The following is a 13,070-nucleotide window of genomic DNA, read 5'->3' as shown; positions in this document are numbered from 1 at the left end:
TGTCCGCACACCTACAGGAGCTACACCTTACTCACTTGTCTACGGCGTTGAAGCCATCTTGCCTATTGAGGTCGAGTTACCTTCTTTACGGATCTCTTTGAGAAACATCATCAACGATGAAGATTACAGGGTCTCTCGCTTACAAGAACTAGAACTGCTGGATGAACGGAGACAAACCGCTTTTAATCATCTCAAGGCTTACCAACAACGAATGAGTCACAGCTACAATCACAAGGTCAAGCCTCGCACATTTGAAGTAGGTGATTTGGTCCTCAGAGAAAACCCCAAGAATCAGCAAGACAGAGAGAAGAAGGGCAAGTTTGAACCAAACTGGCTTGGTCCTTACATCATCACAGCAGTATATGGCTATGGGGCATATCAGCTCTCAACTACAGAAGGTGAACCTTTGGAGGATCCTATCAACAGCATGCACCTTCGCAGGTTCTACACATAAGCTCTTCGGAACATCCTAATTCAAAAATACAAAAAAAAATTATAAAACAAAAAAATCGTCACTTGGTGAAAACCTGGCAAACAGGCGCCTTGTGACAACAAAAAAATTGAAAAATCGAAAAAAAGTAAAGAGAAATAATTTCGTCCAACGGTGAAAACCACTTCGGTGGCGCCCTGGGCAAGTACCATGGTGAAAACTGGGTCACCAGCGCCATGCGTAGAGACTTTGCTCCTCTCTCCTTCAGGATTCTCTTTCATCTTTCACTTTGCACACACTCACAACCTATTCGCTCACAATAAACTTACCCATTCCCATCATGGCTTGTTATTGATCTACCTAAGATTGGTTAGCCATCCATAACCCTCCCTTTTCACTCCCTTTCCATCCATAATAAATCAGATCCTATCTGTGGCTAAGGCAATTCCTACGTCTAGTGATGGGTGTGGAACTGAGAACATCACATGTTTCGAGGAGTACAGTTTCTTCCAGCTTCCTTCAAGTCTATCCGCGCACAATCCGCAATAAAGCAACATCTACATCACCAGTCCACAATAAAGTTCCATCTTCTCCACAATAAAGTATCATTTTCATGGATTCAGTCAGTTTCAGATGAGACACAGCAGCAACAATGAGCTTCAACAAAATCAAATCTTTCAATAGACTCAGACAACATATGGTTCAGTGCTATCTATCCTTTTTGTGAAAGTAAACATTGTGACCACAATCAAATAAGACTTATACAAGTGGCAAGAGACACTAAACTTGAGGACTACAGTGGATGTTGGTGTCGAGTCTTGGTTTTCTTTTGATTTCATCTTTTTTGGTGACATGTCTTTTAGCTTTTCCAGGATGTCTCTGACTAGAGATTCTATCTATAGGATGTCTTTGACTAGAAAGGCAAGGATGGGGTATCATCACCCATTTTCTTTTGCTGTCTGTGGATTGTCTCTTAGTAATGCTATGACTTGTCCAAGGATATGAGGACACTGTGAGTCTAGTGTGAACTGGGGCATTCCTTGTTTGTGACTGTCTTATCTCCATGCAAACAGGTACAATGACTTTCTGGGTCGAACATATGCCTCGATTGTCATAACCTATTTTGCCATAATAAAGCTCAATGATGATAACGCACAAGAAGCTCTTTCACGTTCATATCTTCTGTCTTCCATCCCCCTTTCTTGATTGACTTCCATCGTCCTTCTCGAGTCCGCGTAGCCCGCTATCACATGACTGAGTATAATGACACACCAAAAACATTTGCATTTCATATAGTTACACCTGCATCACCACATATAAGCATTTCAGATATCACAACTGCATCACATCCTGCATACAACACATGTTAGCACATCTTACATTTTCATCATGTAAATAATCATTTTCATTATCATATTCATCGGCATTACATACATTCACATTTGCATCATGCATCCCATATAAAACATAAAAGAACAAAAATATTGCATTGTGTCATATACATATTTGCATCCATATCACAAACATCATTGAAACATACATCACATAAGGTACACATGCATATAGCTGCCGCAAAAATGAATCATCTCTCATATGTAATCAAATGTGTCACGATACAATGATGTCAAAAGAATCATATGGCTACAATCACCCGCAAGTGTCTACAATACAAAAATGGTACATATACTGATACAAAGGGGAGCCCTCTATGGCTATGATGAACTCCCTCCCTCGGAGCCGCCTGGCCTCGACAGACGCTGAGCTATAGAAGGACCCACTCCAGGATCACCCTGCCTGTCTGGTGGTGGTGGAGGACCCATAACCCAACCACTAGAGGCCTGCCTCCTCTGACTCCCTCCCGTAGCCGTCGCTGTCCGCGATGGTCTATGGAAGCTCCTCACCCGCTGATCCGCTGGCACTGCACCATAGTACAGGTCTCTCCAGTAGCCAATCTCCTCACCGACTCGCAGCACATATGCGTAGCCTGCCCCTGCGTCTTCTACCGCTTGCCTCCCTGCCCTCAGAGCTGTCTCAGCCTCAGTATATCGTTGAATGGCCTGATCCCTCTCTCGCTCTGTATCTCGGAGCCTGATCCTGAGGCGATCCCTCTCCCACTCCAACTCCTAGATCTCATCTGCCTGGCCCTGGCAGATCTCCCTCAGCTCCAACAGCTCATCCTCCTCAGGATCCCCACCCTCAGCCTCTGCCTGTGGCTCTCCCTCTATGGGTGCTTGTACCTGTGCCTCCCCCTGTACCTGTCTCGGTGTCTGAACCGGTGCCTGTCTTTGTACATGCCGGGGAACCTGCACCTGTCTCTGTACCTGTGCCTGTACTGGCACCTGTCTCTGCACCTGTCCCTGCCTCTGTCCCTGTGCTGCTGGTACCTGCAGGGGCAATCCACCGCGACCCCTCACCACTACCTGGGCTGGTCCCTCCTGTCCTCCCTCCCTCCGAGGTGCCACTCTCCTCTCTCCCACTACTCCCCTCCGCCTCCGTCGGCCCCTACCTCCATCCCCTCCACCATTATCATCATCATCCCCTCCAACCTCTCCCTCCAGCAGCTCTCCCGGATCTGTCAACCGTGGAAACGGATGCTCTGCCTAATACGCAGAGTACTCCGTATCCATGCCTGCATCCTCAACCTCCGGCCACATATCCCAGGGTAGGGGTATCATCTCTGTCAGCTATGTGACGGCCTGATCATACGATAACAATGGCCCGAACTGTGCCTGATCCCTGACCGTACGGGCATACATGCCCGAGCCTCGCGGCATCCTCTGGATCCGGCCGAACTGTCTGCCTACCCTGTCAACCAGCTGTCTCTCCAAAATGTAGGGCATTCGCTCAATCAGATATCTGCTCCTGAATGTATATGGCAGCTCCAAGGCGTCGTCCTCCCACTCCTCACACCCCAGGTACGGCCTCCAGATGACTGTGTCAATATCATCTATAACACGCCTCCAGTGCTCCAGCCAGCTAATCCGAGGCTGTGACGTAATCATATCATAGAGGTGTACAAAGCTCCGTCCATGCCCTCTACCTCTGAAGTGAATCGGCCGTGTGATAGGAAGGTGCTCATATGCCCACACCTGTAGGAGTGTCACTCCATAGCCCAGTCCCACTGATCCGTGATAAACGAACTGATGCAGCTCATAGTATAAATGTGCCAAGACACATGGCCCCCATGCATATCTGGTGTGCTCAGTCACCAGTATCTCCAGTGCTCCTCCCCAACCCACTGCCAACCCCTGTGTCGCTCTGTCTGGACACAAGAACCCACTGATGGCTCCTCCGATCACAGCTGGCAAAGCTAAACCTGTCGCGGTCATGGTATCCCATGCCACGTGCCCTGCTCTCATCTCCAACTCGGGATCCTGGAATACCCGTCTCAACGCCTCCCTGTCTCCATCTCGATCATATGGAATCAGCTCTTCATCGATTGGTATGTGCAAAATCCTATAGACATCCTCGAGCGTCGCTGTCATCTCCCCCATAGGCAAGTGAAACGTGCAAGTCTCGAAGTGCCATCTCTCCGCCAGTGCAGTCAGCAAACCCATGTTTGCCCGAAACTCAGGCACATATAATACGTGTCTCAATCCCATCTCCTCAATAGCAATCCTGTCCTGAATCGACAACTCTGGTCGCAATCTCTGTGTCGACGGGAATCTCTCTCGTGACTCCAGCATAGGCAGATACTCCTGCAGTCAAGCAATCAATCATGTCAGTTATTGTGGCATTTACTGTTTATCACAAAATGCTACTCGCTATCTAAATACATATGGTTATCTATCCTAGTGACACTCACTGTTCATCACAAAGTGTTGCTATCTATCCTAGTAGTGCTCCCTGTTTATCACAAAGTACTACGTGTGTGACATTCCCTGTTCATCACAAAGTGTTACTCACATTTGCACTCCTTGTTCATCACAAAGTGCTGCATATATTGGTGCTCCCTGTTCATCACAAAGTGCCTTGATCTATCCTAATCTTCCTAGAGGACCTGTTTGAGTGTATCCTCTCAACAGCTTATCCAATCGACAGCGTATGTTTATCACAGAACTGCCGATTTGACTTAGAAGACTAAAACCATGCATTTTGACACATAAACGCGCTTTAAACTCATAAACATGATTATATACTGCACAAACGCGCTTCTGCAACACAGACGCGCTTTATGGACACAAACGTGCCTATATCATGCACAAAACGCGGCCAGGGAACATAGACGTCCCTGCATGACATAAACGCCTCTAAAATTCATAAACGCGCCCGCAATCAACGCAAACGCGGTCCCAGGCATAGACGCGCCTGGAACCGACATAGACGCGCCTGTTGGACACAGACGCGCCTGGCACTGACACAGACGCGGTTGCGCGTTTTTGCATTTTTAAAACTACCCTATTCCTAGCGCATTTATTGCTACCTAGTGAGCATTAATGACAAAAATTGAAATGCGTGAAGGTACGAGGAGGTTTCATGGTACTTACTGGCTCTCCTGCCTCTGCTGGCCTCTGGAATCGGCGAACGCGGTCGAATCTGTGAACAAAGGCCATCGCTGCTGACTGCTGCTGCTCTTTTCTCGCTCTGCACTGTGATCTTGTAAGGGTGTGGATGACAATGAGGATGTCTTTTGCCCGTGGTCTATCTTATAGCCTACCCTAGCCCTCGCCCTCATTTCCCGAGTCAGTATTCTTCATCCTGTGACTTTGTCACTTTATTCGGTCAACCCATTCTAGCCTTTCTTTCTTATCGAGAGATTGTCTGCAATCTTTTCAGACATTTTCATCCAATCTCTCGAGGGGGCATATCATTCCCATTCTGGGGCAACTTTGTATCAGTTCATCTTATCTTCTTTGAAACAACGCGACAAGCCGCATTGTCTCAAAGAGGGGCAAAATGTAGACACTCAAAATTGTCATGTCTAATTAAATAAATATTTTATTTATTTAATTATCTAAGCCTAATTCTTCTATTAATTAAATAAATTTTTATTTATTTAATTAATTCATTTATCCTCTTCTAGCCTTATTTCTTATTTAAATAAATACATTTATTTATTTAAATTACCCCTTTCCTAAATTAAATAAATACTTTTATTTATTTAATTGTCTTATTCTTCTATTAATTAAATAAATCTTTATTTATTTAATTAATTCATTATCTTTTTCTACACATGACACATGTCATTCATCTCTTAATTCCTACACTACCTACCCCTTTCATTATTTTACTATTTCTTATACCTACCCTCTAATCCTAGCCGACCTCCTTTTACACCTCTCAATCTTAACCCTCCATTTCATATTGTGTCTTCTATTTAAGAAGATGCTTTCTTCATTGTCAAACCCTAACTACTTGATCAATTGACTACACTACGATCCTACTTGCAACCACATTCCGTTCTTTGTTGAGCTCTTGTGCATATTAAAATCTGAGAGCAAATATATCAAGCAAGATCAATGGAGATAGGAAGAATGGAGATCAAAACCCTAGTGGACATGTGATGGTATAATCTTTCTGATTTCATTTTATTTGCATTGTCTTAGGTAATCTTCATATGTTATGGTAGATCTTTGTTCATTGTTAGGCTAGGGTTTAGTGGTTGGATTCATTTAGCCTTTCAATATTGCTCTTATTGTTATCCATTTTCACCATAAACACTAATAAACTCTTTCAATACATCCCACTAGAGTTGGAGGCATAGTCATACCCCTAATTTAATACAAGTTATGAGTTATCGTTGAACCTCAATCCCTACTAGTTTTAATTATCTTATCCCATTAGAACTATGACTTTAGACTCCCTCATTTTCTGTGCCTTAAGGGATGAGTTCCTTAGTACTCCAAAACCTCAATCCCTAATAGTGGCATGAGCCATGGGGTATCCCCAAATTCCAAACTCTAAAACTCTCATTATTTTTCTTTGTTCACTTCCACCGAACTCCTTAAACATTACCCAATACATCATAAATGAGTCAATAAGGCCTTGCAACTACAAGATAAGATTTGTTCATACCCAAAAAATATTTTTTATATTTTCAACAAGGATCCAAAGGAAATATGAAAGAAAACACCCATCATCTCAATCATATGATTGTGGAATTTTTATGTCTTAATAGTGTTGGATTAAATGAGGTTTTATCAATTACATATGCTTAAGTTTCACTTAGGTAGATGACATAATATTTTATTATATATTAGTTGCATTTAGGTACATGGTATTTAATATTTGTTAGTTAGACTCTACCTCATCACACGTCTGCTATATATACAAGGTGTTTGTACATTTCATTCCATCACTCATTGGTGAAATAAATATACTTCAATTGCATTTTTGAAGGTGGTTTTATTTGCAAATTTTTGTTACTAGGTTGGGTGGTTTCACCAACATGGTATCAAAGTAGGCAATTTTACATCTTCTTTCTTAGAGAATTTTTGTCAATGAGTTTTTGAGATCTATTATCTTTACCCTACATGTTGATATTCATTATTTATGTTTTATTACCATCATTTAATTGGTGCACAAAGTTGTGATTATTTTATTCTACAATATGCTTTTATTTGCTTATGGAAGCTCGTAGTGCATTCAAAGGTGATTTCATATTTGTGAGTGGTCGAGCTTTAAAACCCCTCGCAAGGCTTTCTCTATTGATTATGAGTGGCAAAGTTTTCATTTGGCATCCATTTTATCTTTGGTGATATTATTAGCGGGAGCTTGTATTAAGTTTGTAGACCGACTATTTAAATAAGTTTAATTGGTTTTGCGAGCTTCATATGTTTTACAAATATCAACACTTTATTTTATTTGGCAGTTTTGTGGATTCGCCCATCTTTGTTGTGATTGTCTCTCATCCTTGGTCAATCTGTATTTGCAGGTTTTCACATTTGATTGGTTGGATATTGTTTGATCTTATGCCATTTCCTTTGGTTGGTTGGTCAACGAGAGGTATTTTTTTATTTGCAAAGATCAATTTGCAATAGCCGTATTTGGCTCATGTTCCACATTTTAACCCTCGACGCTATATTTATTTGGAGTGTTGTCATTGTTATCTTTTTCTGAGTTCATTGTGTGTTGTAGGCTTAATTTCCTTTTGGTCTCCACCTTGTTGGTGAACCGGTGTACTGTAACTTGTTGCAGGTGATTTATCTATTGAAGTGACCACTATCTTAAATTGAGTTTGAGCATATAATCCCTAGATCAACTACTGGATTTCCCAAGTATGTATCCTCGGATTGAGCTTGATGAAGTGGATGGATGATGAGGATGCGTCCTTGATGATCCACTTGATGTGCTCCTTGCTTGATTTGGATGTGGATTGATCTCCTTTGCTCAACAAGATAATGGATTTGATAGGATTATTGGATGGATTTTGGATTGATTTGAATTGAAAGATTGGAGAAAGAAGAGAGAGGAGAAAAGAGAAGAATGACAATGTATGAGAAATGGATGACTTGTGAGGAGAATAGGCTCCAATTTATAGATTGGAGAAGGCCAATGGAGGGCCAAGATTGATTTGATCATGAAGGGTTGAGATTGATTTTAGATAGAAGGCATGGATCAAGGGTGCCTTGGGAAAATAAACAAGAATATAAAATTCCTTGGGAAAAGGGGGAAAAATTTTGAATTTCAAATATGAGGAATTAAAAATTAAAAAATAAGGATGCATTGAGGGATTCAAAGAAATTTGAATTTATTTGAGAGACTCAATGTTGATGTGACATGAATGGGAATTAAAAATTGAGGGATAATGATAAGCATGATTATGAAAGATTCTAGAAGGATTTATTAGGTTGGGTGGGATTAGGAAAAGTGATTTGTAGGAATCACATGACTAGGTTAATTAATTAAAATTAATTAACTGAGTGGGTTTAGAGGAAATAATTATTGGAGGGGACTTTAGAAGAATAGGGGAATAATTAATTTATTTGATAAATTAATCATTGGATAATAGTGATAGGATTAATTAAATTATATTTAATTGATACTAAGAAGAATAAGGATAACACAATTAAGTCAATTAATTATGTTGATAGGCTTAAATTAATTAAATATTAATTTTAGGTGTCTACATTTTGCCCCTCTTTGATATAGCATCGTGAAATGATGTTATATCAAAGAAGAATAAAACATAGTGGAAGAAAAGGATAAGGACTAGTAGCATGATGCCCTAGTCATGAGATGAGGAAGAATGATGAGGAGAAAAGATGATGAGGAAGTAGTTGTATGCCCCCTCGAGAGGACATGAGATTTTGAAGAACACGGGTGTGCTCTTGAAAGGAATTAGAAGAATTAGTGATGAAAGGATGAAGATAATGAAAGAGGGAACTAGGATGGGTTGGAGTGTTGTGAATGAAATGAGACAAAGAAATGATAAATAGATTGGATTTCTTGTTGAGCAAGTATAGAGAGAAAACCTAGATTTGATATTGCCATGGATAGTCTACACCACTGATTATAAGAACCAGAATGATATGAAGATCTGAGGTGCAGACTAACGCTCAGTCAAACAGGAATGCCTTGCACACAATCATGCAAGTGTTGATAAACACTAATGCAAGGTTGTTGGTTTGTACAAGGAAGACCTTCAAACACAACATGTCATGAAAACTATGCCCCAGTATACACCAGCCAAGACATACCAAGATATAGGATGATCAAGGTAGTCTTGAACAAGTATAGTCTTGAGACACAAGATGAAAACAAAGCGAAAAGCTCAAGCATGCAAACAATATGCATATGACCAAATGACATCTAATGCCAAGAGTAGGAGATGGATTTGGATAAATTTCTGGACTAGGGAAGGAGGCATCCCGATGGGCAGGGTGTGGATTTGGATGAACTGCTAGACATGGGAAGGATTCATTCCGATGCGCAGAGTGATGGATTGATTGATGTATGACGAAATACAAGTTGGATGTGCAAGATCTGCAGATGAGAGGATTGTTGCTTGGATTTGATTAGCAAAGTATGGATGGGTGCTTGGATTAGGCACAAGTCATTGCGAGCTCAGGTAGATGGGGAAAGATCAATTTGATGGATTGGATAGGATTGGAAGAAGGATAAATGATTAGATAGGATGAAAAAGGGGGATGGATGATTTGATTTGGATTGGATTGGGGATGGGATTATTGATTAAATTGGAAGAAATGGAGAATATGATTGGATAAATTTGTTTGGTAAGCAACACTTATCATTGGATTGACAATAGCTCGGAGTGTTTTTCTAGTTAATTTATTTCCTTTGGTCTTATTTGGAAGCCATTCATTTTATTTATGTAGACTATAGCTTATTCTAAAGTCTCAAGTGAAATATTTAATTTTAGGTTTTATAGTGCAAAGGTGGGTCCTTCATCTCCAACATTTGAGCATTCAATCTAATATTTTAGTCCCACATTCATAAAATGGAGGTTCCTTTTTCTCTCATTATACTTGAGTGCTTCTTTTTAAGATTGTGACTTGTGAGCTCATGGTGATTGGTTCTTAAGGTGTAGTGGTGTTTTAATTGAAATAAGGCTCTTGTTCATCCTAAGGTCTACAAGCACTGTTTTTTGACATGATACATTATGGTCAAAAGGCTTAGCTTTTTTCTTTGTTTTGCAAACCTTTAATATTAGAAAAAAACTTGGTAACACTTGTCACATTGTATACGATATCTGAAGTTTGATTACTTTAAAGATTGTATTTATTTTTGTACATGTCTCAAATATTGTGAGGTATACATGTTTTAACAAGACAATCAATCATTGTTTTACCACACAAACAAACAACATTTAATAACGCAAATTACAGCTTTAAATGCATTACTTCTAGTCATCAATGAAGTGGTTTTTGTGTTACATAATACACCTAAAAATGATTTGAAGATAATTAATTAAATATGCAATTATTTAATTAATCCATCTTCCCAATTAATCAAATTCACAATAAAATTTGATTAATTCCCTTATTCAAGTACTAGTAAATAAATCTACATGATTTATTTATATAGTTCATTTCATATCCCCCTTTGATTAATTATTTCCCCTCATTTTAGTCAATTCTTCTAATTCCTAATTAAGATTAACAAACTCAAGTTTGTTGAGATTAATTACCATTTTCCTAAATATTTGAATTTCTAAATTCAAATATGAGCACATGGCTCCTAACTTTTAACCACCTAACCTAACCATCCCCTAACCTAACCCATTCTATCTAATCCTAGGGTCTAACTAACCCTAACCTCTTTTATCCTAACCTTTTATGGGTTGGATATTCTCCCCTTGAGACACATGGCACTTTTGCCTCATGTCTCCTCCCTTGGACACTTGCCCTCTCATGAGCAAGACTCCTTGACACTTGTCACCACAGAGATGACAAGTGTCCCTTCTTCCAACCTTTTCTCCAACTTCCTCAATCTTGACCCTTGATATCTTCAGATCAAATTTGGACCGTTGATTCCTACAACCTCATCTTTGGCCTTAGAATTCCTATAAATACCCCTCATTTTGGAGCAATAAGGATCCTTTGCATTGATAGTTTTAGCATCATTACTATAGGAATTTTCATTTTAATCATCTAGTAATTATCAATTTGGATTAATCATAGCATGTTAATCTAGTTTCTTAGATCATGCATTTCATATCATCTACACAATCAATCAGGAACCACTCAACTCTTGAGTTGCCACTTTGGAGGTCATTGCTCCACTGAGAGCCAAACAATCCAACACCTTCAAGGTCCTTGAGAATAGAGGAAAATGGGACATCTCAAAGGAGCTTATAGTTTTATTTTGTTTAGCTTTCAATTTGCTTCATAATTCCATTTATGTTATCTCATTATATGTGTATGCTTGCTTCTATTTACCACATTTTTAGGATCACATTAATTGGCGCCCATCGTGGGGCCTAGACCCTTGGATCTTTAACAAGTTTTCTTGTAGGAAATATCATTGACAGGTTGATTAGCTCTTTTGGTGTGTAGATTAGCTCTCTCGGGCTCCCGAATTGCATTCTTGGTCTTTATTGTAGCGTCCCGACACCTCAAATGGTGTTTATGGGAGATTTCTCAACTCTGTTTTTTATGTTTTTCCATACTTTAGCATTTTCAGTCTATACCTTAGTGTTTTTGGTATGTATTGTTTGACAATGTTCTCTGTCGGTTTAGCATTGTTTTTGGTCAATTCTGCAGCATTTTTTGTCACTTCAACAACGTTTTTGGTCAATTCAGCAACGTTTCTGGTGTTCAGAATAGCGTTTTGGGTTACTTTGACAATGTTCTTGGCACATTTAATGGAATTGTTGATCAATTTGATAGTGTTTTCAGTTTTTCATTTTTTCTAATGTTGTATTTTACATTTCTTATTTTTGCTTCTAGACTATCATTTTTCTGAACCTAAGTTGCAGTTTGTTGGTTTTGCAGGTACTTATTTCACTATGAAAGATCACAGTCATAAACCATTTTGCCATCAAAGATTGCAATATAAACTACTAACTTTGTTTGCAGTCGCAAGATTTTGCACTTATTTTTGATAAATTAGGCACACAGACTAATTACAATGGAAATGAACAAACATGTCTTATGTGTTTTTGATGATAGGTGAGTATGAACTCACCTTTCTTAGGTGATCAGAAAGATAGACTCATCTTTTATTTTCAAAAGTGCATATCTTTAGTGGGCCTACCCTCCCAAGGAGCCTATAAGGCCAAAGCCATTAAGGTCGGTCAGAGGGGAACAACCCAAGTGGGAATGGTTAACACCAAGTACTCCAACCCACTATAAAATAAATATTATTTGATGAAAATCAAGTCAATGGCAGTGCTCAAGAATAGCTCTCCTCAGTACCTTCGGGTATATCAAACCTTGGTTTTCAAGGTTGGGAGACCTCTTGATTGAGTTTATACCCCGACGCTCTGAACAAATCCCTTACTAGTTCCAATTAAAATTAGAAGCTACCTGGTTTACCTTCAAACATTATTAAATTCTTAGTGCATGGAGGGGGAAGAATCTCTCCTTAATACACTCACCATATGTCCATCTTGAGCGTATGTGCAAACTCCCCTTTTGAAACCTTATTGCTAGGCTCATAATGGGACTCCACTAGCTCTTGCAAAGGCAAAAACATAGGCACCCTTTAGGGGGTGACAAGCCTGTGTGAGCTGAGAGGGTACCAAGTGTGGGCTAATAACTAATAATGAAGCCAATCTCCTTAGAATAGACTGAATGATATGTTTTCAATTGTTCAAAACTCATGAAAACTTGGGCTTTCTTTAAAGCTTCTTGAACATACACTTTATGTATCCTTTGGGACAAAAATACAATCTGAATTCTGTGTTTGTAAGTCAAGTCAAGATATCATCCATTGAAATACAACAAAAATTCCAAACTAAAACTTCAAATTGTCAAATTTACAAGTTTGACAACAGAATAGCTCTTTCAGTCCAAACAGTAGCTCTCACGGTCCAAACAGTCACTCTTTCAATCCAAACAATAGCTCTTTCCTTCCAAACGGTCGCTCTCATGGTCCAAACAGTAGCTCTCACGGTCCAAACAATCACTCTATCAATCCAAACTTTAGCTCTTTTGGTTCAAATAATTGCTCTTTTAGTCCAAACAGTAGCTCTCATGGTCCAAACAATAGCTCTCACAATCCAAACATTAGCTCT

The sequence above is a fragment of the Cryptomeria japonica genome, chromosome 1 (genome assembly GCF_030272615.1).
Source record: "Cryptomeria japonica chromosome 1, Sugi_1.0, whole genome shotgun sequence".
NCBI lineage: Eukaryota > Viridiplantae > Streptophyta > Pinopsida > Cupressales > Cupressaceae > Cryptomeria > Cryptomeria japonica.
The sequence above is the reverse complement of the archived record's forward strand: the minus strand, read 5'-3'. Positions refer to the sequence as shown.